The sequence below is a fragment of the Sapajus apella genome, unplaced genomic scaffold, assembly GCF_009761245.1.
Source record: "Sapajus apella isolate SASKATOON/1434 unplaced genomic scaffold, GSC_monkey_1.0 scaffold21, whole genome shotgun sequence".
Lineage (NCBI taxonomy): Eukaryota > Metazoa > Chordata > Mammalia > Primates > Cebidae > Sapajus > Sapajus apella.
The window spans coordinates 11,414,535-11,438,718 of record NW_022436961.1 but is presented as its reverse complement, the minus strand read 5'-3'; the positions used below and the strand labels follow the sequence as shown (position 1 = coordinate 11,438,718).

The 24,184-nt window shown below is 37.9% G+C and overlaps 1 protein-coding gene and 1 long non-coding RNA gene across 8 annotated transcripts in view; both read left to right on the top strand.

Annotated features, from left to right (window-relative positions):
• NRG1 (neuregulin 1) overlaps positions 1–24,184 on the top strand; it is a 1,128,933-nt gene that overhangs the window by 342,573 nt on the left and 762,176 nt on the right. The window lies entirely within an intron of this gene.
• LOC116558159 lies at positions 4,181–7,392 on the top strand. Its single transcript, XR_004271885.1, has 2 exons — positions 4,181–6,574; positions 6,882–7,392. It is a non-coding gene; the product is annotated as an uncharacterized LOC116558159 (long non-coding RNA).

Below are 24,184 nucleotides of genomic sequence, written 5' to 3'. Positions count from 1 at the left end.
AGCATGAGAATGGACTAATGCAGACTCCATCACAGATCTTTGGGCTAAAGATTTTACCTCAAGGCATCTGCCTTATTATTTCTATTAAATGGTGTAAACACAGTTTGCTCACCCATGCAATTGCCTTACTATGATGCTTCTTGAAGTCCAGCCTGATAACAGGGATACTATACAGCCCGTGACCAACCCAACTGACTAATTGGCTCCATTAAAACAAGAGACAATTGTGGGATAATCCAGATAGAGTTAGGGTTCATACCCAACATAAGGAAATAGGAATAGAGAGGGAGAACAGAGCTTCCAGTTTAGTGGATTAGTTCCATTTTTGCAACACTCAGGGTGCTGATCAAGGGATCAACTTTGGCAGGGCCTAGTTGCCATCTAAAAATGAGGTTCAGGGTGCTATTTAGAGCACCTTGCAGCAACATAGAGGACAAGGTTTGAGGAGAATTCTAATAGGTCTTACACAAAGATGTTGAACAAAGTAAATCTATAATATGTGGGTTTGCAAAGTATTCATGTTTTTTTCAGACTGGGAGAGGGGAGTCATCTGTAAAGAACGAATTCAGTGGATGGACACTGGGGAATGAATGTCAAGGGCAAAGTTAGGTATGAATGTAAGCTAGATGTTTGCTCAGGTAACTGTAGCCTGGAGTAAATGACAGATTATAAGAAGCCTCCTAGTCTGGGTGCAGTGGTTCACACCTGCAATCCCAGCACTTTGGGAAGCTGAGGTGGGAGGATCACTTGAGAACAGGAGTTCAAGACCAGGCTGGGTAACATAGTAAGATCCTGTCTCTACACAAAATTTAAAAAATCAGTCGGGTATGGTGGCATTTGCCTATAGTACCAGCTGGTAAGGAGGCTGGGGCTGGAGGATCTCTTGAGCACAGGAGGTCAAGGCTGTAGTCAGCTATGATTATACCACTGTAGTGCAGCCTGGATGACAGAGCAATAATCTGTCTCTAAAAAAAAGGAATGAAAAAAAAGAAACCTTCCATTAGCTTACCTATGAAGAAGCTGATTGGTAATATCTTAAATTTTCCTTCTGTGCTTTTACATAGAACCCTAATCTTGCAGTTGACTTGAGTCATCTCATAATTCCTTTGGGTAAAAAAGTATAAACCACTGTGGCCTGACTTTGTTTACAGCTGGGAAGGCCTCTATTTGATTGAAAATATAAATTAAGATATTGGTTTTACGTTAAAATATTAAATTATCTCTAGCTTTCAAAAAAGTCATAATTAAAGATCTTTCTTTAACCAAATGTACAAAGATCTAGCATTTCAAGTATTGAATTCAGTTAACTGAAAAATTTCTGAATGTTGAAGCAACAGGTTCTCTAATAACATCTTTTGTTTTTCTAAGGTTTATTCCCATGTTATGTTATATTACCAGAGAGCCATGTACTGGGATGATCTTTCTTTATATCCCCATAGAATTTCCTTCCCAGAGTTACAATTTAATGTTTTGTCCTCAGCTTTTTTATAGAGGTCAATATAAGAAATAGCACAGGAAAAACTTCTTTCTCCCTCTGCCCTTTACTCCGGGCAGAATTAATCCTTTACTTGTCTATGTATATCCTGTGATTTATATATACTGCTAGGGTAGCACTTAGGTAATAATATTATCATAAGGAATTTTGCTACCTTAAATAAATCTTCCTTATATGCTCCCCTTTGTTTTACTCTGAGGACTATAATCCTTCAGACTTTGCACTAATGAATTTAGACATTATTTTCTCTATAAGAAAGATCACACTGAAAATTACATAAAATAGGCTATTTTTCTGAGATACCTTTGTGGCTCGTTAGAACACCCAGTCATTGGGACTGGACTGCCACTCTTCTTCACTTATTCTATAAAATAAGTGAAGATGCAGTTGCTATCCCTTTTGGAGACTGTCTTTGAAAGTGAGGCCACTGGATTATGTATGATTGTTGGGTAAGGGGAGGGCTTTAAAGTTCTAATTTTTGTATGTGCCTTATTTCCATGTCTTATTTCCCAGATAATTATTTCCTTCTATGTCTCTGCTTTCTGAAGACAAAGGTACCTTTTTCTCAGCAATGAAGTTGGAGAAGAAACAGATTCAGGAAGAGTCCAATAGTGCCACCATTATTGCAATTACATAGTATACATGCCAAATCCACCCTGTCTTTTCATTTTACTTACCTTTCTCTTGTCCCACATACTTTTATTCTTGGTATGCTTACCTACAAAATTATCTTTTTTTTCTATTTCCATATTCCCTATGCCCTGTAGTCTTCTTTTATATTATTATTGTTATACTTATAAGTTCTAGGATACATGTGCAGAACATTCACGTTTGTTTCATAGATATACACGTGCCATGGGGATTTGCTGCTCACATTAACCCATCATCTACATTATGTGTTTCTCCTAATGCTATCCCTCCCCTAGTTCCTCATCCCCCAACAGGCCCCAGTGTATGATGTTCTCCTCCCTGTGTCCATGTGTTCTCATTGTTCAATTACCACTTATGAGTGAGAACATGCAGTGTTTGGTTTTCTGTTCCTGTGTTAGTTGGCTGATAATGATGGTTTCCAGCTTCATCCACGTTCCTGAAAAGTACATGAACTCATCCTTTTTTATGGCTGCATAGTATTCCATGGTGTGTATGTGCCACATTTTCTTTGTCCAGTCTATAATCGATGGGCATTTGGATTGGTTCCAAGTCTTTGTTATCTTTGCTATTGTGAATAGAGCTGCAATACTCATATGTGTGCATATGTCTTTATAGTAGAAAGATTTATAAACCTTTGGGTATATACTCAGTAATGGGATTGCTGGGTAAAATGGTATTTCTGGTTCTAGATCCTTAAGGAATCACCACACTGTCTTCCACAAAGGTTGAACTAATATACACTCCCACCTGTAGCCTTCTTTTAAATCCCCTTTGAAATGCCAGCATGAAAAATGTGTTTCCTTTCTCAGTCCTGTAAGCATTCTCCTCTTTCTTCTTTCACAGTGCCCATTTCTCCTACTTGATCTCATCAAATGTGCAGTCCTTTCTTCGTCTCCACTGTTATTGTACTTCCTTCCATGTTTGTTTCCTCCAAACTTATGTTTCTTTTGTCTTCCCATTTAACAGGCATCATTTCTTTTGTCTTAGGAATTTATTCTTAAGATTCACTTTTTTTCCCATACAGTCTTTGTACTCAAAGGCACAAACATCTTGAAGGTAGAGACCATATTTTTTCTATGTGCTTTATATTGTCACTGCAATTAAATAAACGTCTGTGTCCTGTTGAAGTCTGGAAGCCTGATAAGTACACTGAAGTAAAAGTCGCAATAAGCATGAATGACTGAGAGTAGATTTTGTTGCCAGTCGAAAAAACATTTAGGAGAACAAAATGATACATAAAGAGGAAGCAAGTGATCACTGACCTACTGGAAATCCCAGGCTGGACAAGGAGGTTCATGCCTGTAATCCCAACACTTTGGAAGGCCCAGATGGGAGGCTCGCTTTAGCTCATAAGTTTAAGACCAGCCTGAGCAACAAATGAGATCCCCTTCTCTACAAAAATTAAAGGAATTAGCCAGGCATGGTGGCCCATGCCCATGCCTGTAGCCTCAGCAACTCAGGAGGCTGAGGCAAGAAAATTTCTTGAGCTGGGGAGGTCGAGGCTTCATGGGCTATGATCATGCCACTGTACTCTGGCACCTGGGAGACACGGCAAGACCCGGTCTTCAAAGAAAAGAAAAGAAAACCCATACATTTAGCTCAATTGACTAAAAGCCTAAATGAAAAATATACATCTTTCAGCTTAAAGGGTTGTTTGGATTGATTTGTTGAGTAAGGTATTACTGTTTGGACAACTGTAAAAAAGACCCGTGAAAGCCATAGTTTAGATTGGATAAACTCACCCACCTCATGCCCTGTCTCTACTAAGGAAGGAGGATTAATTGTCAAAGAGTTTTTTTTATTTTACAATAGTTACAGTAATTATCTCTAATTCCATTTGAAACACCACATTTATTAAGGCAAACTTATTTTTGACTAGTTTCATTATTAAATAAAAATTGAAACAGAGTTTTTCCTATATTGGTAAATACTGATTTCATTTTAATTTTTTAAAAAACTGGAATGGGAATAACATGGGCTTATTTTTTACTGTTTGCCCAAAATATTTTAACAAAAGGCTATACTTTGTAAGGTAACTTTTTTTTTTTTTTTTTTTTTTTTTTTTACTGTGAAGGGATTAATTTTGTTTTATTTTTAGTACTTGCTTGCCGTTCACTTTAAAAAGTATCCTTTAGGCTTGTTAGTTTCAAAGGAAATAATATATTTCCTCTTGATTTAAGATGTCTATGCTATCATTAGATATTAATAGTAGAAATAATAGCAGGATTGCCTGGTACAAATTTGTCCTGTCCTTCTGACTAAGTAATAGGGTGCAAATGCTCCTTGCTGTGCTTCTGATGATGAAATAGAAATAACACTTCGCATTTTACAACACATTGTATTTCATAAAGCCTTTTACATTCATTACCTCATTTAATCATCAAAAACAATTTTGTGAAGTAGATAGTATTTTTCACATTTAAGTGTGAGAACATTGATGCTCAAGGAAGCAATGATTCAGCTGAGGACACAGTGAGTGTCAGTGCCAGGACTTAAATCTGTTTCTTCTCACTTTCCCTCTAGGGTCCTTCCCACATCATCACACTGTCTCCTTCTGTGCTTTGCTCTATCCTGCTGCACCAACTAGCTAGTGTCTTTAGCATACTACCTTAGAATAGCTAACACTTACTGAACGCCCACTTTCTGCCAAACCCTGTCTTAAGCACTTACATGTGTTACCTAATTCAGTTCTTGAAACTGATGTATGATAGGTAATATTATTATTTATTTTTATTTTTATTGTTCTTTAGGTTCTGGGGTATATGTGTTGATCATGCAGGACTATTGCATAGGTACATACGTGGCAATGTGGTTTGCTGCCTCCATCTATTATTATCTCCATTTTGCAAACAGAGAAACATAGAATTTAGATAGCTTGTTCAGAATGCCTAGCCAATAAGTGTAATAAGTAGGTCTCAAATCTGGACAGTCTGTCTCGGGAAATGCATGCTTAACCACTGTCCTCTATTGCCTCTTAAATAACGAAAGCCAGTAAAGATTTTATAAATGACTTTTCTCATGAATAATAGGGCCTGAGGTGAGTTTCTCAATATCACTTATGGCAATAAGAATTTCAGCAATCATAATCTTGGTGCATTTTCCAAAAAGGATGGCTCCCTATTGGGTAACACAAGCTGAAATGTGTATTCTGTTAGAAATCGTTGATTCCAGCCTAGGGAGGTATCAAGAATAATGCTGTTGCCATAAAGATGTAAGTCTTGAGACAAACACTGGAGAGGTTCTGTCATTCAATCAACTATACAAACATTTATTGAACACTTTTTATGTTCAAATGCTGTACCAAGTATCTGAATAATGTTCACATGAAGCTCAAAATCTAATAAAAATACATTTGAATACAGATACTTGGTAAATTCTCTAAAATTCACAAAGCTTCACCGACACGTGAAATTTCTTTAATATGGAGAAATTAAGGAAGGTTTAATGAAAGTAGTAACATTAGAGCTAATCTTTGGGTAAAGAAGAGGAAAAGACAAATTGTAGTGCATAGTATAACCGTATATAGGTTCTTTGGAGATACCTCATTGAGTATAAAATTTTCAGAACTCACCTTATGAGTCAATAGGAACTTTATACACTGATGAGAATAAAGTGTGTCGTTTCAAAGTACACTGTCCGTGGCATGAGAGTAACCACCACATTGATACTTGTTGAAGAAAAGTTCTCCTGGGTTCTTCCCAGTCTCCCCTCCTTGGGTGCCAATTAGGCATCTTACGAAGGACAAGTCGTCTTCCCTGTTCCGAAGAATCGATTTTTATAGTTATTTATATCTACTTTTCATGAACATGCAGTATTCATTTTGATTATTGTTAAATCAATATAAATTCTGAATGAATTTCTCTGACTTTTACTTTGCTTATTAAGTTGGAGACTCAAGGGCAATGCAGATGAGAACTTCAGATTCTTCCTTTGAGAAGATTTTTGGTCAGTGGCTCTTTAAGAAGACCCAGAGCAGGTTGTGTATACTTGGTAAAATCAGATACTTGGTATATACGGGGTTTTTTTTGTAACATCATGTGAGGATTTTTTTAATATTGTTTTTTGATTTTTCTCATAAAAATACAAGATTAGCAGAGTGCTCACGTGGTATTTTTGTGACATTTCATTATACTGCCATAAGGTGGGAAGTGGTGCCTTGGTTGTGGTTTTGTGATTTGAGTTGCTAGGTTGCAGCAAAAATGTGGTAAAATTTCCCACCATGAGGATTTCTTTGCTGAAATGTACTGCCCTTCTTAAAAAAGAAAAAAAAAAAATAGCTGGAAGTGTTTTCCAATGGAAAGTGACTAATAAAGAAATCAATAATGAAGGAATATTGTTAGACTGGCAAGAATCACGACGACAATGTTAAGAAAACATTGTACATATTTAACTTATTTAATTTCTAGATCCTCAATATCATTATTAAGAGTTTAGCCGGGCGCGGTGGCTCAAGCCTGTAATCCCAGCACTTTGGGAGGCCGAGGCGGGTGGATCACGAGGTCAAGGGATTGAGGCCATCCTGGTCAACATGGTGAAACCCCGTCTCTACTAAAAATACAAAACATTGGCTGGGCATGGAGGCGCGTGCCTGTAACCCCAGCTACTCAGGAGGTTGAGGCAGGAGAATTGCCTGAACCCAGGAGGCGGAGGTTGCGGTGAGCCGAGATCGCGCCATTGCACTCCAGCCTGGGTAACAAGAGTGAAACTCCGTCTCAAAAAAAAAAAGAAAAAAAAGAGTTTAATGAGTTTTGTTTACAGTTGTTTTTCATTAAGTGTCCTCATCATACTTAGCTTAAATTATGTATCTAAATATGTCTCCTCTATGAAGTTTTTTGTGTTCAGAATCAAGTGATCCACTAATTTCATTAAGCAGTAGATGTATATATTTTGATACATATCAAAGATGAAGTGTAGCTCAGTTCCCAAAAAACCTACTAACTGAAAACTTCAGTTCATGTAATACGCCCAGCATTCACCCTCGTGGAATTTAGACAGGAGGGATTGTGGCCTGTATGTTTCACTATTGGAACCTATCTTAGTAAAATTCAAAGAATAGTTTCATTAGTAATTTCTTCAAAGAAATCTGCTTCAATTTATTCAGATGTTTTGTAGTCCCCCCTTTGTATTGAATATAAAGCACCGAGTTAAAGAGGTAAAAATACCACAATGAACAAGATAGTTTCCCTCCTCTGGGATCTGGTGAAGAAATAGATATGTAAAAACTGTAAAAAATAAAAAAAAAAGTACAATATAATTATAATATAGGAAAATTAAAGGCCATTCACTTTTTGTAAATTAAAAGCTATGGAAAAAAAAATGAACAATATTTTTTTCTAATTGGCACAATGTAAATGGGATTGTGGAGAAGCAGTTTGTATTTAAGCCCAAAATTGAACTACATGTACTATTTTTAAAACTGGAGATTTAAAGGGAACACTGGTGGCAAACAGAACTGTCTCAACAAATGAACAGAGATTTGGAAAGGCAGATGGATGTCACATGGCTGGAGGACAGGTACACAGCTGATGGGGCAGAAGGCAACTATGAAAGGTTTGCAGAAGTCAGATTGTCAGCTTCTTTTAAAGCCTGCAAAATGTGTACACTTTATTGTGTAAACAATGGCAAACAGTAAAGGTTTTGAACTGTAATGATATAGTGGTCTGGAACAAGCTATTCAGAGCTAGCATTTTAACTTACAGTAACCCAACTGTGGATTGTTACAGTAACTGAACTGTGGATTTTTATTTGCATGTATCCAGAGTTGTTCCCTACCTTTGCAAGGTCAGTGTCTCAGTGAAATGCTTTAAATACCTTGTCCTTGAAGTGGAACCTCAACATCTTCACATTGCTCTTCTTCTTTTAGAGACAATGTCTAACTATGTCTGCAGGCATGTGCCACTATGCCTTGCTAATTTTTTATATATTTTTAAAGACGGAGTCTCACTATCTTGTCCAGGCAGATCCCAAAATCCTGGCCTCAAGCAATTTTCCCACCTCAGCCTCCCAAAGTACTGGGATTACAGTAATGAACCACCACCATGCCCAGACTTATCCCTCTCTTAAAAGTTTTTGTTTTCAACAAATTCATATGAGTAGGATTAAGATAAGCAATAGTACAACTGGATATAAGATGAAAAGCAAAAATCTCCTCTCCTGTTTATTTTGCAGAGGAAAGCACATTTGATTATTAAACTGATACATTGTGTGTATTCATTTTTTTAAATGTATTAGATTGATACAAAAGTGATTGCAAGTTTTGTCATTGAAAGTAATGGCAAAGAAAAAGTTCTAGGGGGTCTCCACCAAGATGGCCAAATAGTAGCAGCTCCGGAGCACAATTCCCAGTGAGAGTGACCCAGAGGGTGAATGATTGCCTCATTTCCAATGGAGGTACCAGGTATATCTCAGTGGGACTGGTTGGACAGTGGGTGTAGCCCAAGGAGGGCGAGCTGAGGCAAGGTGAGGTGCTGCCTCACCCAGGAAGTGCAGGGGACCAGAGGACACCCCTCCTACCCAATAGATGCCATCAGGGGTTTTTCTAGCCACTCTGGCACTCCAGTTAAGATACTGCACTTCTCCTGCAGTCTTTACAGCCCACAGACCAGGAGATTCCTGCCAGCTGACAAGCGCCATGGGTTTCCAGCACAAAAACCCACACAAATCTGGGTGGCCATTCTAACTGGTGCTGGAATGCCTGCAAGACAGAGCTGCATATTCCCCTGAAAAAGAGAGGGCTAAAGGCAGGGAGCCAGGTGATCTGGCTTGGTGGGTCCCACCCGCACAAAGACCAGCAATCTGAAATGCACTGGCTTGAGAGTTTCACAGCCAGTACAGCAATTTGAACTGAAGCCGGGACAGTAGAGCTCTGCGGGGGAAATGGCGTCCACCATTACCAAGGCAGTCCACCATTACAACGGCAGTCTGCCGTTACTGAGGCAATCCACCATTACCAAGGCAATCTGCCATTACCGAGGCAGTTCTAACCTTACCTGTGTAAACAAAACTGCAAGGAAGTTCACACAGCAGCTGGGCAGAGCCCACACAACTAAGCAATGCCTCTGCTGGCAGACTGTGACTAGACACCCTCCTTGCTGGGCAGGGCATCTCTGAAAAAAGGCAGCAGAATGTCAGGGACTTATCAATAAAGATCAACCTTGCCGGGACAGAGCACCTGGGAAAAGAGGTGGTTGTGAGTTCATCTGCAGCAGAAGTAAATGTACCTGCCCAGTAGCTCTGAATGGAACAATGGAGCTCCCCCCACAGCACTTGAGCTCTGTTAAGGGACAGACTGCCTTCTCAAGCAGCTACCTGACCCCTGTATATCCAAAGAGGCACCTCAAAAAGGAGAACTCTGGCTGACAGCTGGCGAGTACCCTTCTGGAATGAAGATACAAGAAGAGGGATTAGGCAGCAACCCTTACTGTTCTGTAGCCCCTGTGGGTGATTCCCAGGCAAGCAGTTTCTGGAGTGGACCTCCAGCAGTTCTGCAGCAGAGAGGCCTGACTGCTAGAAGAAAAACTGTGAAACAGAAGAAATAGCTTCAACATCAACAGAAAGGACATCTACTCAGAGACCCCATCCAAAAGTCACCAACTTCAAAGAATATAGGTAGATAAATCCATGAAGATGGGAAGAAACCAGTGAAAAAAGGATAAAATCACCAAAAACCACAATGCTTCTCCTCCTCCAAGGGATCTCAACTCCTCAGCAGCAAGGGAACAAAACTGGGTAGAGTATGAGTTTGATGAATTGACAGAAGCAGGCTTCAGAAGGTGGGTAATAACAAACTTCTCTGAGCTAAAGGAACATGTTCTAACTCAATGCAAAGAAACTAAGAACCTTGAAAAAAGGTTAGACAAAATGCTAACTTGAAAAACCAGCTTAGAGAAGAACATAAATGACTTGATGGAGTTGAAAAACACAGCATAAGAACTTCATGAAGCATATACAAATTTCAATAGCCGTATTGATCAAGCAGAAGAAAGGATATCAGAGATTGAAAATGAAATAAAATGAGAAGGCAAGATTAGAGACAAATGAATGAAAAATGAACAAAGCCTGCAAGAAATATGGGATTATGTGAAAAGACCTAATCTATGTTTGATCGGTGTACCTGAATATGACAGAGAGAATGAATCCAAGCTGGAAAACACTCTTCAGGATATTATCCAGGGAAATTTCCCAACCTAGCAAGGCAGGCCAACATTCAAATCCAGGAAGTACAGAGAACACCACAATGATACTCCTCTAGAAGAGCAACCACAAGGCACATAATCATCAGATTCACCAGGGTTGAAATGAAGGAAAAAATGCTAAGCGTAGCCAGAGAGAAAGGTCAGGTTACCCACAATTAGAAGCCCATCCGACAGACAGTGAATCTCTCGGCAGAAACCCTACAAGCCAGAAGAGAGTGGGGGCCAATATTCAACATCCTTAAAGAACTTTCAACCTATAATTTCATAGCCAAATTAAGCTTCATAAGTGAAGGAGAAATAAAAGCCTTTATGGACAATCAGTTGCTGAGAGATTTCATCACCACCAGGCCTGCCTTGCAAGAGCTCCTGCAGGAAGCACTAAACATGGAAAGGAACAGCCAGTACCAGCCACTGCAAAAACATACCAAATGGTAAAGGCCATTGACACAATGAAGAAACTGCATCAACTAATGGTCAAAACAACCAGCTAGTATCAAAATGGCAGGAACAAATTCATACATAACAATATTAACCTTAAATGTAAACACACTAAATGCCCCAATCAAAAGACACAGACTGGCAAATTGGATAAAAAGTCAAGACCTATCAGTGTACTGTATTCAGGAGACCCATCTCCTGTGCAAAGACACAAGCAGACTCAAAATAAAGGGATGGAGGAAGATTTACCAAGCAAATGGAGAACAAAGAAAAAAGCAGAGATTGCAATCCTAGTCTCTGATAAAATAGACTTTAAACCAACAAAGATCAAAAGAGACAAAGAAGGGTATTACATACTGATAAAAGGATCAATGCAACAAGAAGAGCTAACTATCTTAAATATATATGCACCCAGATACATAAAGCAAGTTCTTAATGACCTACAAAGAGACTTAGACTCACGCACAATAATAGTGGAAGACTTTAACACTCCATTGTCAGTATTAGGCAGATCAACGAGACAGAAAATTAGCAAGGATATCCAGGACTTGAACTCAGATCTGGACCAAGCAGACTTAATATACATCTATGGAACTCTTCACCCCAAATCCATAGGATATACATTCTTCTCAGCACCACATCACACTTAGTCTAAAATTGACCACATAATTGGAAGTAAATCACTCCTCAACAAATGCAAAGGAACAGAAATCATAACAACCAGTCTCTCAGACCACAGTGCAATCAAATTAGAACTCAGGATTAAGAAACTCATGCAAAACTGCACAACTACCTGAAAACTGAACAACCTGCTCCTGAATGACTGCTGAATAAATAGTGAAATGAAGGCAGAAATAAAGATTTTCTTCAAAACAAATGAGAACAAAGACACAGCATACCAAAATTTCTGAGACACATATGAAGCAGTGTCTAGAGGGAAATTTATAGCACTAAGTGCCCATATGAGAAGCAAGGAAAGATCTAAAATCAACACCCTTTAATCAAGATTAAAAGAGCTAGAGGAGCAAGATCGAACAAATTCAAAAGCTAACAGAAGACAAGAAATAACTAAGATCAGAACAGAGCTGAAGGAGACAGAGACACAAAAAACCTTTCAAAAAAATCAGTAAGTCCAGGAACTGGTTTTTTGAAAAGGTCAACAAAATAGATAGACCGCTAGCCAGACTAATAAAAAGAAAGAAGAATCGAATAGATGCAATAAAAAATGATAAAGGAGATATTACCAGTGATTGCACAGAAATACAAACTACTATCAGAGATTACTACAAATAACTCTATGCACATAAACCGGTACATCTAGAAGAATTGGATAAAATCCTGGACACTTATCCCCTTCCTGGACACTTGTACCCTCCCAAGACTAAACCAGGAAGAAGTTGAATCCCTGAATAGACCACTAACTAGTTCTGAAATACAGGCAGCAATTAATAGCCTACCAACCTAAAAAAGTCCAGGTACAGATGGGATCACAGACGAATTCTACTAGATATACAAAAAGGAACTGGTATCATTCCTGCTGAAATTATTCCAAACAATACAAAGAGGAAATCCTCCCTAGCTTATTTTATGAGACCAATATCATTCTGATACCAAAACCTGGAAGAGATACAACTAAAAAAGAGAATTTCAGGCCAATATCCATGATGAACATTGATGCAACAATCTTCAATAAAACACTGGCAAACCAAATGCAACAGCACATCAAAAAGCTTATCCATCATGATCAAGTAGGCTTCATCCTGGGGTGCAAAGCTGGTTCAACATATGCAAATCTATAAACATAATCCATCACATAAACAGAGCCAAAGACAAAAACCACATGATTATCTCAATAGATGCAGAGAAGACCTTTGACAAAATTCAACAACACTTTATGCAAAAACCTCTTAATAAGGTGTCAATGGAATGTATCTCAAAATAATAAAAGCTATTTAAGACAAACCCACAGCCAATATCATACTGAATAGGCAAGAACTGGAAGCATTCCCTTTGAAAACTGACACTAGACAAGAGTGCCCTCACTCACCAATCCTATTCAGCATAGTATTGGAAGTTCTGGCCAGAGAAATCAGGCAAGAAACAGAAATAAAGGATATTGAATTAGGAAAAGAGGAAGTCAAATTGTCTCTGTTTGTAGATGACATGATTGTATATTTAGAAGACCCCATTGTCCCAGCCCAAAAACTCCTTAAGATGATAAACAACTACATTCAAATAGGAAAGGAGGAAGTCAAACTGTCTCTATTTGCAGACGACATGATTGTATATCTAGAAGACCCCATCGTCTCAGCCCCAAACCTCCTGAAACTGATAAGCAAGTTCAGCAAAATCTCAGGATACAAAATCAATGTGTAATAACCACAAGCATTTCTATACACCAATAACAGACAGAGAGCCAAATCAAGAGCAAACTGACATTCACAATTGCCACAAAGAGAATAAAGTACCTAGGAATACAACTAACAAATGATGTAAAAGACCTCTTCAAGGAGAACTACAAACCACTGCTCAAGGAAATAAAAGAGGACACAAACAGATGGAAAAACATTCCATGCTCATGCTTAGGAAGAGTCAATATTGTGAAAATGGCCATACTGCCAAAGTAATTTACAGATTCAACACTATCCCCATCAAGCTACCATTGACCTTCTTCACAGAACTGGGAAAAAACCACCTTAAACTTCATATGGAACCAAAAAAGAGCCCACATAGCCAAGACAATTCTAAGCAAAAGGAACAAAACTGAAGGCATCACGCTACCTGACTTCAAACTATACTGCAAGGCTACAGTAATCAAAACAGCATGGTACTTGTACCAAAACAGATATGTTGACCAATGGAACAGAACAGAAGTCTCGGAAGCAACGCCACACATCTACAACCATCTGATCTTTGGCAAACTGGATAAAACAAGCAATGGGGAAATGATTCCCTGTTTAATAACTGGTGTTGGAAAAACTGGCTAGCCATGTGCTGAAAGCTGAAACTGGACCCCTTCCTTACACCTTATACAAAAATTAACTCCAGGCAGATTAAAGATTTAAACATAAGAACTAACACCATAAAAACCCTAGAAGAAAACCTAGGCAACACTATTCAGGACATAGGCATAGGCAAGGACTTCATGACCAAAACACCAAAAGCAATGGCAACAAAAGCCAGAATATACAAATGGGATCTAATTAAACTTAAGAGCTTCTGCATAGCAAAAGAAACAATCATTAGAGTGAACCAGCAACCAACAGAATTGGAAAATTTTTTTGCAATCTACACATCTGACAAAGGGCTAATATGCAGAATCTACAAGAACTGAAACAAATATTCAAGAAAAAAAACATCAAAAAGTGGGCAAAAGATATGAACAGACACTTTTCAAAAGAAGACATTTATGTGGCCAATAAATACATGAAAAAATTATCATCATCACTGGTCATTAGAGAAATACAAATACAAACCTTATTGAGATACCATCTCAGGCCAGTTAGAATGGCGATCATTAAAAATCTGGAGACAACAGATGCTGGAGAGGATGGGGAGAAATAGGAAAACTTTTACATGGTTGGTGAGAGTGTAAATTAGTTCAATCATTGTTGAAGACAGTGTGACAATTCCTTAAGGATCTAGAAATAGAAATACCATTTGACCCTGCAATCCCATTACTGAGTATATACCCAAAGGATTATTAATCAATCTATTATAAAGACACTGGCACACATATATTCATTGTGGCACTGTTTACAATAGCAAAGATCTGGAACCAACCCAAATACCACTCAAAGATAGACTGGATAAAGAAAATGTGGCACATATACACCATGGAATACTATGCAGCCATAAAAAAGGATGAGTTCATATCATTTGCAGGGACATGGATGAATCTGGAAACCATCATTCTCAGCAGACTGACACAAGAACAGGAAACCAAACACCATATGTTCTCACTCACAAATGGGCATTGAACAATGAGAACACATGAAAATAGGAAGGGGAACATTACACACTGGGATCTGTTGGGCAGTTGGGGGCTAAGGGAGGGATAGCAGTGGGTGGGGATATTGGGGAGGGATAACATTAGGAGAAATACCTAATGTAGGTGACGGGGGGATGGAGGCAGCAAGCCACCATGGCATGCACATACCTATGCAACAGTCCTGCAAGCTCTGCACATGTACCCCAAAACTTAAAGTAAAATTAAAAAATAAATAAATTTAAAAAAAGAAAGTAATGGCAAAAACCACAATTACTTTTGCAGCAACCTAAGGTAAAACTTCATTTTTCTTTTTCATATTGATCAACCATTATTTGTTTATTTTTATTTGGATATTGGTTTGACCCCTGTTAGACATACAAAATCAAAATACCATTTTCTCCTTGGCTTTTTACAAAAATAGACCTTGATTTTAAAAACAATTTCAGATATATAGAAAAAATTGTGACGATACTACAGTGAATTCTCATTTACCTCTACCATGTTCCCCCTATTATGAACATCTTATATTAGTGTGGCAGATTTGTTACAATAAATGAATATATATGAATACTAATTTTTTTTGATATCCTGTATGATTTGGCTCTGTGTCCCCACCTACATCTCACCTCAAATTGTAATAATCCACACGTGTCATTGGAAGTACCCGATGCGAGATAATTAAATCATAGGGTAGATTTTTCCCATGTTGTTCTAGTGTTTGTGACTAAGTCCTTTTAGATCTGAGATCTGATGGTTTTATAAAGGGGAGTTCCCCAGCACACACTCTCTTGCTTGCCGCCATGTAAGAGGTGACTTTGTTCTTACTTTGCCTCTGCCGTGATTGTGAGGACTCCAGAGCCATGTGGAACTGTGAGTTCTTTAGACCTATTTCCTGTATAAATGACCCAGTCTTGGGTATGTCTTTATTGGCAGCATGAGAAAGGACTAGTACAATATCAACAGATGCTGATATAAATTATTTTTAATATAATTAATTCAGATTTTCTTAGTTTTTACCTCATGTCCTCTTTGTCTTCTTGTAGCCTATTCTGGATACCACATTACATTTATTCATTCTGGCTCCTTGGGCTCCACTTAGCTGTAACGTTTTCTCAGACTTCTTTTGTTTTTGAATCCCTTGTCAACTTTGAGTAATACTAGCAAGAATACTGATGTTTTCCTAAGTACTAGACTGGTGTTCTAGGTTTTAGTGAGGAAGATCACAGAGGTCAAGTGCTATGAATGATATCAAGTATCCATATTATCAACATGACTTCACACTGTTGACGTTGACCCTGATCACTGGGCTGAGGTAGTGTTGTCAGATTACTCTACCGTAACATCACTGACTTTTCACCCTTTCCATACCATACTGTTTGGGAGGAAGTCACTATACACAGTTCACACTTAAGGAGTTGGGAGTTACTGTCTACCTGCTGGAGGGTGGAATATCTACATAAATTAATTGGAATTCTTTTTTGTTGTCATTGAGACAGACTTACTCTGTGGCCCAGGCTGGAGTGCAGTGGTGAAATCATGGCCCACTGCAATGACCGCCTCCTGGGTTCAAGCGATTCTCCTGTCTCAGTCTCCCAAGTAGCTGGGATTACAGGCATGTGCCACCATGCCCGGCTAATTTTTGTATTTTTAGTAGAGACAGGGTGTCACCATGTTGGCAAAGCTGGTCTTGAACTCCTGACCTCAAGTAATCCACCCACTTCCATCCCAAAGTGCTGGGATTACAGATGTGATCCACCGTGTCTGGCCGGAATTCTTTTGTTTGGGTGATCTATTTCTTCTCTCCCGTTTATTTGTAGCAATATAGGTTTATGGATATTCATTTTATATGTTGGGTTGCCATCCAATATGACTTCACTTTGTTGCTTAAATTGTTCCAGCTTGGGCCATTGGCTTCTGTGTCCCTCTGAAATTCCCCATCGGTGTGGGATTTTTTTTAAGCACTTCTTACATTCTGGAACTACATGATTCTCCAAGCTTATCTTGTATATTTTCTGCTTCAGCCCTGAGCAACCAGTTATTCAAGAAAGTCTGACTCTTCTTTTCACTGGGGGACAGAACAGAAGCCAAGACCTGAGCGCTAAATGTGATCATTACTATTGGGGTGCCCTTGCTTCTCGAGCTTCTCAGCTGACAAAGTAAAGAAATATATGTGTGTATACTAACTTGCACATATGTACCTATCTACAAATATTCTATATGTAAACTTCTGTTTCTATATGAAGCTAAGCATAAGTTCATTTTGATGTTTACAGGTCTAATCTACTACCATCTGGTTATTCTACCCTATTCCCCTTGTTTCTTCTGTAAAATGCTACTCCAAAGTGAGAAATGTGGCTTCCACCTTCATCTATCCATTCCCATAATTATTAAATTCTGTTACATGCATGTAACTGGACAAAATTTTTAACCCATATGGCTGTAGGAAAGACACTTTATCAACTAGAGAGTTTATGTGCAGTTCCTCTTCCTTTAAGACTTGACCCCACTCATTTCCAAAATTACTGTTAGCCACTTTTTTCCCAACCTCCTTCAGTGAGGTTGTAGCATACATTCGTGATAGAGTTATATTCATTCTTTAGGCACAGCCTGCATTCCATCCTGTGATAAATACATATTGCAGACTCTAAGGAAACCTTTTAAAAAGACTAAAAAGAAGGTTAAAGATGCAGTGATGCAGGAAATCAATAAGGATATAAAATCAGTAAGTTGACCTGAACAGCACTATCAATCAATTTGTTCTAATTGTCATGTATAGACTGTCCCATCCAACGAGAGCAGTGTACACATTCTTCTCAAACTCACATGGAACATTCATCAAGTAGACAATATTCTGGGCCATAAAATTTCTCTTAACAAATTCAGAAGCATGGCAATCGCTTTGAGGAACTTTTCCAGAGAGTATAAAGAAAGGACAAATAAATGAAACATAGAAATAATAGAAAAAGTAAAATAAAAAGATATTATAATGTTAATATTCATAAAATAGAAATACAAGAAGCATTGCAAAATAAGGATAAAAACATTTGAAGAACGTTGTATTCAAATACATCTTATAATTTTTGAAATTATATACGTATCAACTGAAATTTGAGGTTTTCATAAGGGTAAACAGAATAAAGGCCAAAAATCCGATAGCTACATTATTGCAAATTTTAGGACATAAAAGGCAAAGAGAACAAAACAAAATATTCCAGGAGAGAAAAAGAAACAAGTATTCAGTTATTATATTTCTCACCAGTTATGCTGGATATGTGAAGATAATATATTACTAAAGAAAAAGTGCTTTAAACCTGGGAATTTGTATTATATTAAAATACTATTTAAATGTGAAAATTAAACAAATTTAGTTTGAGCACTTAAGATGTGCTTTGAAAATACCACTGAAGATGGGACATCCATAAAATGGAATACTATTCAGCAATAAAAACGAATGAGTTACCAAGCCACAAGAAACATGGAGGAACCTTAAATATACATTCCTAAGTGTCAGAAGCCAGTCTGAAAAAGCTGTATGGTTGCAGCTCCATGACCTTCTGGAAAGAGAAGACCATAGAGACAATAAAAAAGATCAGTGGATGTCAAGGATTCAGGCACTGGGTGAGGATGTGGAGGGCTGTGGATGGAACACAGGGCATATTGATGGCAGTGAAACTATTTTGTATGAGGCTGTTATGGTGGATACATAACATCATGCATTTGTAAAAACTCATAAAACTGCACAACATCAAGACTGAAAGCTTATGTAAACTATGAACTTTAGTTAGTAATAATGTATCCGTGTTGGTTTAGCACTTGTCACAAGTGAACCACAATAACGCAAGACATGAATAGGGAAAAACTGGTGGGGGGTGGGTGGACAGGGGAAGGTGCAGAAGTAGTACATGAGAGCTCTGTACTTTTGGCTCAACTTTCCTATAAACCTAATGCTGTTTAAAAAATTAAACTCTGTTGATTAAAAAGCAAAAAGGGAATTACATCCCAGAAAGAAAAGAAAGAAAGAAATCCAGGAGAACCCAGGAAAATATGGGAAGTACAGATGAGAAAACTATCAGGACTACTAGTAAGGTATATTACTTATAAATAAACAAGAAACAAAAGAGAAGAAAGCATATACAAAACAATCCAGACTACAAATTCTCAAAGATAGAAATGTGGTGTGGTGGGGAAAAATGGGATGGAGAGGTGAAGAAAGGCAAGATGAGACCTCAGTGAGGCAAAAATGTGCTAGGATACTTGTCTTGGCGGCAATATAAAATTATGTATATAATTTAAGGGTAATTAATGCAAGTGTTTATTTAATACAGTGGGAATAATTAAGGAAAAATAGAATTTGAGAGTATAATTCTCAAACTAGAGGAAGAAAATTTGGTATGACCAATGAAAGGAAGAAAAGCAAAGAAAGAATTAAAAAAAGGAAGATAATATATAGAGAAGGAATAGAAAGGGAAACAGGAAGGAATAAAGAAAGAAGGGAAGGGAGGAAGAAAGAAAGGGAGGGAGGAGGGAAGAGAGAGAAAGAGGGAGGGAGGGAGGGAGGGAAAGCCAAAGAAGGTGAGGAATGATGAGTAGGATGTGTAGCTGTCCTGTAGATTGTGTGAGTTAAGGGGAAGGAAGCGGTGGGACTTAACATCAGATTCATATGCTAAAGGGTCAGATATCCTTACATATTCTTGGGTTTTCCCTGAAGTTATATATTGAGAGCCAGTGGAAAACACTGTAGAACTTCCCTGGTCTATTTTGTGAATGTGTCTTGCAGTACATAGATAATTATACGTTAGCCATTCCTATCAAAATGGTTAGCTTGATCAAGGATGAAAGAAAAATAGACTTGTAGGTGGAAAAAGAAAAGGGACAATAGCTTAAATTCTTCAAAATGATAATTGCTGAAAAATAGTCATCTTAAGAACTTGATATAACTACTAGTTTCAGATATTGCCATCCAGTTATTGAAAAAACAATTTTGTACATTAATAATTTTAATTTAATATCTTAAAATATTTCAGAGACAATTGGTGTTATGCTTTAGACACTTGACTGACAGTAAAAGTTTTCTATAATAATTCAAATCCCTCTTCAAAGTGGATTAACAGAAACAAAATGTTCAGTGAGATGAGTGTTAAATTATTATTATTTAGTGGGAAAATCAGCTGAACTATTTTATTTGGTTTCTCCTGCATAATCCATAAGCTGATACCAGTTCCATTTTGTTCTTTGTATTTGTGCTTGAACTTTCATTACAGGTCACTAATGGAACCATAAAAAAGAATTTTTATTAGTCTTTTGGTTCATTAGAAGTTTCTTTGTTTTGGTTATTTTGCTTAGCATTGTGAAATTATCTCACTTTCTCACTATTTATCCAATTCACTACCTGAGCCTAGATGTTTGTCTTTTCATACTGCGGAAGCATCTACAAAGAAAAAATATAGGGCGTTTTAAGGCATTATTCAATAACTAACTATCTAGAGAATAATGGCTCTATTTTATAGTCTCCAACTTGGTCACACGAATGAATCATACTTCTCCGATAGTCAGTGAACCACCTAAGTTGTGTTCAGTTGTGTGGACATAGGTTGGATTGCCTTTGGATCATGATTTGTAGACATAAACACTATTTAGTGTTTGTAAAAACTTTATGTTACCTTTAATAGCCTGGCCAAAAGGTCATTACTGTTTAGGTCTTTTGTCTTCCAGAAAGAGCATGACTAAAAGGGATGTATTGGGCAGAATTTCCAGAAATTCTCCCCCACTCCCTATGCCACAGGGCTAATAACCAGAATCTATGAATGTGATTACTTTGCATTCCCATGATTGTCTTACGTTATATGGCATAGTTGACCCTAAAAGGGTGGGGTTATACTGGTAGACCTAATATAATCACATAAGCTGTTCAAAGCAGAGACATTTCTCATGCGAATGACAGAAGAAGGAAGCAGCAGGGAAAGTCTGAGGAATTCAAAGTGTATAAAGGACTTGAGCAGTTGCTGGTTTGAATATAGAGGAGCCACATGAGAAGGAAAGTGGATAGCCATGGGTTGCTGAGAGAGAGAGACTCACAGCTGGAGCTCAGACCTAGAGCCACAAAGAATTGGATTCTGCCAACAACCTGAATGATCTTGGAAGTGGTTTCTTCCTCCACAGTCTCCAGATTAGAGCCCAGTAAGCCATCACCTTGACTTTGACCTTGTGATACCTTGAACAGACCCAGCTAAGCTGGCCAGGACTTCTGACCTACAAAACTGTAAATAATACATGGGTGTTGTTTTAAGCCACTGAGGTTTGGTAACTAGTAAAAACAGAGGTAGAAAACAAATATAGCATCCAAAACAGGTAGCTGTTTATTTTGAGATGTCAAAGAGAATCCCATTTCAGTGTTTGATATTTCAGAGTGCCAAGCTGTTTTTCCTCACATCCCACTGACATTCCTCTTGTTTTTGTTTAAATGAAGAGTCTCTCTCAGATGTCCCAGAAAGAATTATAAGTCTCTCTCCTTAAAAGTTTCAGTTGTTAAGATATATAGCATAACATTGTAGACTATACAGAATCTTGTCAATCTAACCATTTGCTGAGGTAACACAGATCATAGGAAGCAAAGCTGGTACTAGAAGCCAAGATGAAGGATTTCCAGCCTAGTGACCTTTCTACTCAAAAGCCATACCGGCTCTGACCTTCATATTTTAATTGATCATGCAAATAATCGCAAATCCTCCAACTTTGTTTGATTATTTGGCTAATTCTGCTCAGAATCCTCTCTAAATATCTACTGGAGGCAGGGACATTAACAGAATTTGAAAAGCAATATTATAGTAAGACTGTCTCTAATAATACCATGAAATACAGTAGCAAGCTTGCTTGTAATGGATAATTAAATGAAGGCCAGAGGAGATAACTAGTTTGTCCAAGGTTACTCTTGGCAATTGAGAAAACCGAGGCTTGAATAGGTGTAATTATTAATTAAAATGTCCTCGGCCAGTTCTTGACAGAGACAGAACTGCAATCCACGTCTCTTGATTTCCAATACTTTTTTTACACTGAGCTATATCAGTATATCAATTCTATAGGGCTTGCCCTCAGATTAGTTTGAGAAATAAAACATATTCACAGCCTTTGCCCTGAATTTTCAGGGTACTACTGGCTGGGATGTCTATGACTTGGATCCAAGCTGTGATATTCTCTGGGGCTACAATTTTTGACAGCCATTTTAACATGGACTGTTACCTCTCAGGACTGTGTTGAAATTGGCTAGAAGGCAAATCTAGGGTGCCCGTAATGACTGTAGCCAGCCCTGCTATGCATGACTGCATTGCGATTTATTTCCCTACTCACTGCCACCCCCACTCCAAAGCCCTACTGGATTTAGGAAAAACTACTGGTAGAAATGCTACATCAGGAAAGCTTTAAGAGGCTTGGGGAGCCCACGCTTCAATCAGTATAGTTGGGACTGGTATATTTCTGTTCTATTTCGCCATCCATTTTGCAGTTCTTATAAAAAATGAGTCTTTTGATGGAGTCTTCCGAACACATTAAGACGTATCCTATTTCTTGAGCAAATCGACTGCTTAGTGAAGATGAGTGTGGGTTCACTTTTGTTATTTCACATATTTATTAGAGTATGCTTTCCTGGAGTATAGAATGCATAACTTTTTTGAAAACAGTTTGAACTCAGATTCTCCCCCACTGAATCTGAGATCCACTGAGGCCCAGACACCAAGGAACTGTTGCACATGTATAACCATTCCATTCACACCGCTTCAGGAGTTTCAAACAAGTTTGATTATAAGAGAAACAAAAGTACTTCTTTGCCACTGCTAGGGAAAAAAATAGCTTTGCTTGGAAATCGAGTCACTGTGAGCTTTGATCTGCCTAGTGCAGTTTCTCAGCATGAATATTTCCAGTATTAAGTATTTTCTTTATTAGAATATTATGTATTTATATAAATAGTGAATATATACACACACACACATAGTACATATTTTATACTAATATCTCTGTGTGTGTTTAGACAAGAAGACTGGAGTTTTTTCAAAAAACTTGAAATATTTTCAGTGACTCCTAATACAGAAGTGACACTTTTGAGAACAATTTACTAGATTATGTCAAGTTCATTATTGGTATGATACTAATTAGCCTTAGTATAAATGGGAGAGGGGAGCCCTCTGCTAGTTTCCTGAGGAGCTGCGTAAGCCTGAAGAAATGTCTTTTCTCTTTCTGTGACTCAGAGCTTCAGAAAAATCTGCAAAGTTGAATATCATATGTGCCTGCTAATCTTATGTCACAGTTATTTTCTATCACTGTCATAATGTCAGAAAAGCACTGGGAAAATCTGCACATCACTTACCTCTCCTTCGCCCTTATCCATGTATATCCACATATATCCAAAAATCTAGAAGGTCACAAGCAGGATATTTTTGAAGATGTACTCACTGCAGCACACCGTTCAAGATGAGGTGATCCTGTTGATGACTTCCTGGTCTAAATATGGTGACCTTAGTCATGCTGGTTATATTAAGGGAGCTTCCTCTGACTTTCTTGTAAACTCAAGACGATAAACGCAATCTACCTGTAAGATTGTTGGGAAATTTGTATTGTATAATATAACCATATATGATCCCAGTAGTTGTCTCACAGTAAATATCACCTCATCTTGCTTCCATCATTCCCCCATTCCAACAGTTTCATCTTCATCTTCTGTTTCTAGTGAATAAAACATAGTCTGCTGATTTAAAGGTATATTTCATTCCCGGTTATATACACAAAAGTTCATTCATGCAATTTATCAATCAATATTGGAGTATGTACTCTATGTCAGATGCTGTTCTAGGTGCTAGGGACCCAGCAGTGAACAAAACAAGCCATTGCTGTGCTGGAGCTAAAATTCTAGTTGCAGGAGACAGAAAATAAGGAAGTAAATAAGTATATAATACAAGGTAATAAGTATGAATGAGAAAAATAAAGCAGAAAAAAGGATAGAGTTTTGGGGGAAAGAGGATGTTAAAAAAAGTTCTAATGCTCTAGGTGTGGCTCATTGATATAGTCCTTCAAGCAAAATTGTGAAGGTGAAGGAGCTTTACTCTTTGAATCAGGATGTCAGCTCTTAGTTTAGACTCTTCAGACTAGATCTTAGCCATTGTTTATAGATTTGCTCAAATATCTAATTCTTTTTCAGCTGATTATATTGGAGTTTATTATTCTTAATGACCAATATGCTCTACCAATGTCAGAAGCCTTTTTGACTTTTGAGGGACAACAACTGCTCCAGTTTGTACACTTTCCCCACAGCCCTTCCATCCCATCCTCCTATGCCTATCCTCCCCCTCCCTACTCTCTTTTTGGGGATTCTTTATCAGCTGTGTATTCCAGCAAGGATCAACATTTTCTTGACATTCATCGTAGAGA